The sequence below is a fragment of the Rutilus rutilus genome, assembly GCF_951802725.1.
Source record: "Rutilus rutilus genome assembly, chromosome: 10".
NCBI lineage: Eukaryota > Metazoa > Chordata > Actinopteri > Cypriniformes > Leuciscidae > Rutilus > Rutilus rutilus.
The window spans coordinates 19,733,464-19,739,939 of record NC_140215.1 but is presented as its reverse complement, the minus strand read 5'-3'; positions in this window follow the sequence as shown (position 1 = coordinate 19,739,939).

Genomic DNA, 6,476 nt, shown 5'->3' with positions numbered 1-6,476 from the left:
CACCTCCATACCTAATCCTAAACCTACCTATAAAGTTACTGGGGACTTGGAGGGGAAGCCTAATAAACTGGCGGTGGCGGGGGTCCGAATTTGGCACTATAGGCTTCACCTGAAAAACATATAAAACCCTTTACACTTTAACTCGCATACAGCTTTTTGACCGATACAAGTTTTATTGAGCTAAGGTAGCCTATATGCCTTATTAGCCTAGGCCTACTCCATATTGTAAATTTTAATGTTTTATTGTAGTTTTATGTGCTATTTCACTCTTGAGGATGACGTTCCATTTATTGGATTAAATTACACTGAAAATCTCGCTCATTAGATAATTCATCTGATTTGATTTTAAGAAAGCCTCATGTAGCCTAGTGCCCTAGATAGCCTACATTTCCACCTAATTTCTAATAAACTCTGAGTCACAAAAAAAGTTGCGACATCGAAATTACATCTAATCAGCTCATCAAGTTCAACCCTTTTGGGGAATGTCTAAATAATACATGTCTGGCATCACCTGGTGGACATGCAGCATATAGCAAAGCGGTTTGTGCCTTGTAGTCTTATTTCAAATGTAACCTGTAACCTAAATTTGTTTAAAATTTACACTGGATACAGTTAGAGAACTCAATTTCCACAGTTCAATATGTTATGTCAGTTTAACAAGTCAGAAAAGAGCTGTGGTGATGTCATTATACACTCCCATCTCCCTTTTGAGCTCACATGTTGCATGTGATTTTCAGCAACATTGTAGATTTTGTGACCAACAAAATATTTTCAGGAAAGAAACATTTTTATCAAGATACATTTTATTTATTTATTTTTGCCTAGCAATCATATTGTTGTACCATTATTTGACTTAGTACATAGCCATTTCTTTTCCTCTCAAACCCACATGGATAGTTGTAACGGTTCATTTAAAATGGTTCATGTAAACCAACCCCTTATGATGATCCAGTTATCCATCACATGTTCTGTTAAGGAAAAGTCATGTGGGTTTTTTATTGTGCATCAAGGAATTTATGTGTGTCTTTTTAACAGATAAAATGTGCATCTTGGTGTTTCCATCCAGGGTTTTTTATTTTATTTTATTTTTTATTTTTATTTTTTACGTGAAACCAAAATTCACATAAAAATAGGTGGATGGCTACAGCTAGTGACTGAAACCTTGTGTCAGGAATACAGTACACAACACAGCAGTTGTTTTTGTGATAAACGTTTAAATCATTTACTTTATTAAAAAATGACTATTCTTTGTTCTTCAGTGAAGTTCATGCACACATTTAATGTGGATCTTATTTCAGCAAATTACCTCTCATTGCTATCCCCAGCTAGTGTTATAATTCACCCCAGAAGTGGGGAAGGTTGTATATTACAACCAAACTCTTTGTATTTGACATTACTCTCATAATCTGTGATTGTACACATCCAAGTGAGTTTTATATAGACAAATGTATCAAAGTTTGAGAGATCTACAACAAACAACCACTGAGTTACTGATGCTCAAAGAAAAGTGTTACTTCCATCCCCCGTCTTCCTCTTATGGTAACAAATTCCCTCCTTGATAAAGTACATCATACTAGTTTTTTATAAAGTAAAATTTTATACAATTTTATAAAATGCATGTTTCCCCTATTTTAAACAGGCTTCTTGTTAACAGACATAATTTTTCATCATTCCTTGTAGTTTGTAACTTGCCAGTTGAATGCTAAGCTCAAGGAATATGTTGTATCTTTTTTATTTTGTATCTTTGTATCTTTTTTCGAGACTGTTGTTTCTGTTCGCAGACAAGATTTTCTGGATATGTTATCTCTGTGTATGCTGTATGGTGTAGTCCTGCTTCCAGAGACCCACCTAAAGGATTCAGGATTGTGAATCTGTACCCTAGCTATGAGCTATGAAAAATGTATAGTTGCACAGATAGGGCACAACCACTAGATGTCATCCAAAACCAGCTGATAGGAAGTTTTTGCTTTTGTTGTTGTTAGCAAACTGTAAAATTATTATAAAATCATAGTTGTGCTATTGAACAGCCTTTTACATTATAGTTATTAGCAGGGTAATTTAATTAATGATATTAACATACATATGGGTATCAGAGGTTACATTCACACTGCGAGCCTTAGTGCTCAATTGCGATTAGGCTACTGTTCAGATCTTCTTCTTCTTATTATTTTTTTTTGTATAGTGGTTCACATTGTTGTTTTAAATGTGGCCTCAAATCTTGCAAAAGAATGATAAAAAGATGTCACGCAGCACGCTGTCATACAGAAACACGGAGAAGCTGAACATATTCAACTGTAATTTTTCAGTGTGACATATCAAAGTGTCACCAACATACAAGTGATAGCTCAGAATATAGACTTTCTTTTGTGTTTTTTCCCTACTGCTAGATAAACAACCTACTCTTACATTTCCCTTTAACCTAAAAAAATAAATTATTCCAGAAACCTTTTTAACATATCTTATGAAAACAGTGAAAATATGAATAGAACAACATCTCAGCGCATTCTATTTCCTCAACCGGACCACTCAATAACAATAAAAAGCAGTCTGATTTGTGTCTGTTGTCTCAGTTGTGGAGCCATCACACCACCTAGTGGCAAACTCTGTGTTGGCATTTTGTCAGAAACTGTTTGCTCTGTTTTCTCTGTTCCTGATTTTGCTGGTTTTGTCTCTGATTGGTTTTGCTGTTCAACTGGATTGTCATTTGCATTCTTCTTACTGAAGAATTTCTTCACAAATGTGGTGTTTCTTTTATATTGTGTTCCACCTGAATCTTCAATGGTCACATAATTTCCCTTTCTAGACACAGCAGTGTATGGAACTTGGTTGAATGCAGTTGTCAATTTTTTCTATCTTTTCTTGATCTCCCACATCCAGCTGTCAATATTTTGACCCGTGGCGGTGATCGGCACAAAGCTTTGTTCTACCTTTTCATTTAGTGTCATGATCCCTTATCTCCTGGTTATTTTGCGGCATGTTACAATCTGACAATTTACCCCTGATTTTCCTATTGAAAAGCAATTTTGCAGAACTCTTCCCAGTAGTGTTGTGGTCACTAGCTCTGGTCAATATGGCCACATACCTGCAGAGCTCCTGTTTCCAGTCTAGCCCCTCTTCCTGAACAATCCATATGCATTTCAAGATACATTCTGCCTCTGCACCTCGCTGTTTGCCTGTGCCTGTTTTGGCTTTTTTGATTGATTGAAAGGCTTCATCATCTTTTGATTCAGTTCTTCTTGTACGTGCGCTTGGAGTGGCATTAACAGCTCCATGCTTTCCACAGACAAGATGTGAAAGTGGGTCTGATATATTTTGCTTGCTGAGAATGTGGACATCCGCCTCTCGATGCTGGCACATGATTTTGACCGCAGGCCATAGATGGTTTCAAGTGATTTATGGTCCGTGACTAAGTGGAATCTTTGCCCATATATATATATATATATATATATATATATATATATATATACAGCGAGTGAAATAAGTATTGAACACGTCACCTTTTTTCTCAGTAAATATATTTCCAAAGGTGCTAATTTTCACCAGATGTTGATAACAACCCAAGTAATTCATACATACAAAGAAACCAAAACAAATAAGTTCAGAAATTAAGTTATGTGTAATAATGTGAAATGACACAGGGAAAAAGTATTGAACACGCTTACAGATATTTATTTAATACTTTGTACAAAAGCCTTTGTTGATAATGACAGCTTTAAGACGCCTCCTGTATGGAGAAACTAGTCGCATGCATTGCTCTGGTGTGATTTTGGCCCATTCTTACACACAAACAGTCTTCAAATCTTGAAGGTTCCGTGGGCCTCTTCTATGAATCTTGATCTTCAGTTCTTTCCATAGATTTTCAATGGGATTTAAGTAGGGGTGTAACGATATTTGAACCGAACCGAAAAACCGCGATACACCACCCACGATACGAATCGCTACTCTCATGGCGTACCGAACACGCCCGCCCCGCCCCCTGCTGTCCCGGCTCATTGGACCTCATGTCTTATGTGTACACAACGAATACAGCGTTGCCTAACCACCATTAACCACATTTAATCGCAATAAGCTCAGTGTTTTGTTACATTCGATAATAAGCAAGGTGTAATCTTTCAAATTCTGTCTATTTGATCACGAAATTCAAACATTAAATGTCGTTTTGGCGCTCTTTGATGTGGCGTGACGGATCACCGTACTAGCTCCTCATTTAAAGCGGCAGCGCGGAGCGCGAGTAAACGCAATTCTCTTCCTCAGTTACAGAATAAACATGAATGGACACCTGAAGGTATGTTGAAAAATACAGTATACTTACTGAAAGGCATCATAACTCGTGTAATCGCTCAGTCAGTGTTTCAACAGCGGAAATACGTCAATAAAACGCTTAGTTTTTCACATAGCTTTATTTACCTCAGGCAAGTCATTCAGTGTCCACAGCTTGTTGGTTTGCTAAGGAAATGAACTCTTTCACTAAATAAATGCACTATATTAGCCTATATATTATATTTTACTTAACCTGTTAATGACATCTTGATTATTTAAGGTATGTTTAAAATATATGTCATGAAAATGACAGCAACTGTGTAAATGATTATATTTCAATAATAAATTAGAGTGAAAATGTTAATGTAAAAACTGCCTTATGTGCAGTTTACATGTTTTCATACAATTTGTTACTTGAGTGTTGATTATTATTATATCTAAAAATAAATAGCAACTGAATTTAGGCTAAAAGTCTAGGCTCTGTTGTTAAGCTTTAATGTTATAGTAATGTAAAGTAAGGGCTCCTATATAGTTTACAGCATTAGCAGATCATTTTTTTTATCCTTGCGAAACTTGTAATTGAATTAATTTAGAGACAAGGACACAATTTGTTAATTAAAGCACTGTTTAACAAAAAAAAGCAATTTTAGTTTTCTAAACCCCCCACTCCACCTAAATGAACCGAACCGAACCGAACCGAGACGTCAAAACCGTGGGACGTACCGAACTGTCAGTTTTGTGTATCGTTACACCCCTAGATTTAAGTCAGGTGACAGGCTGGGCCAAATCGAAAGTTCCCTTTCGTGGTCACTACGAGTTACGTTAGTGACGACGAATGGGGTTTCGCTTAGAAAGTATATACAACGACCCATTGGCAATTAAATGCCATGGGTCTGCGGAATTTGCATAGCGTAACTCCGCTCCACCTCGTGGGTATATAAGGAAGTACGCCGGCATTCACTTCACTCCACAGCCAATTCTGAGTTCATCTCTATTTCTCTTCGAGACGAGCCTCTCTCCAGGTGTTGGTGTGACAGCGAGTTCTGGCGAGTGCACATTCCCTGCTTATCTGTCTTATCTCATCTCCCTGGTCGCTTCAACACTCTGCGGAGAATCTCCTTTCACAAAAGAGCATTGCACGCGGCACGTCTTTTTAAAGATGCCTCTCCCGTGCACTTCTGGTTGCGGTCGCATCATTTCTGATTCTGATGGGCACAATCGCTGTCTTGCGTGTCTGGGCGTTGACCACGCTAAGGCAGCATTTGTTGATGAGTCATGTTCCCATTGTGGGAACATGACCATCGTGCTGTTGCGTTCGAGACTCAATGACCTTGTTCAAGGGAGAGTCCGCTCATCCGCACCCCGATCTACGAGCTCCGCGAGAGCTGGTACTTCGGCTGGCGGCCAGGGTGAACTGAGGGTTACGGTGTGGAACAAAGCGCCAACTATTCCACGCTCCACACCCCCCTCTACACAGTGTAACCCGAGAGTGCTCCGACTGAGCCCACGGTACAGTCTGTCGGCGTGCAGCGGGTCTCTTTCGGCGCTCCAGATGATGATGAGATGTCGATCGCTGCATCACAAGGTGGGCGTGAGTCCTCGGGAAGTGAGGATTCGGCTGTGCTGCCACCTTCGGGTGTGCCAGCATTGTCCGAGTCTGATCCCGAGCTGACGGCCATGCTTTCCTGGGCAGCCGTGGCCATTGGCCTCGAGTGGTCTCCGCCACCCGCGCGCGGCTGGACGATTGGTTTTTGGGTGCGGCCGTTGATCCCCGTCAGTGTCGAACCCCAATGCCATTCTTCCCGGACGTGCATGAGGTGGTCACGAGGTCCTGGAAGACACCCCTGTCTTCCCGTGATCGCTTGGCGACCTCCTCCGCCTTGTCTCCTCTCGATCAGGCGGCTGCCAAAGGGTACACTGGGGTTCCCCAGGTTGAACGCTCTGTTGCGATGCAACTGAGTCCACAGAGTGCTTCTTCCCGCTGCGACCCTAAGCACCCCTCCAAGGCCTGTAGGTTCTCCTCCACCCTTGTGGCGAAGGCCTACAGAGCTGCGGGGCTGGCAGCCTCCTCACTGCATGCCATGGCCACTCTGCAGGTCTACCAGGCCCAGATGCTCAGGGACATGCACGAGGGGAGGACTGACCCAGGGCTCTTTGATGAGCTGCGTGCCGCCACCGACCTTGCTCTCCGAGCGACGAAGGTGACCACACGCTCC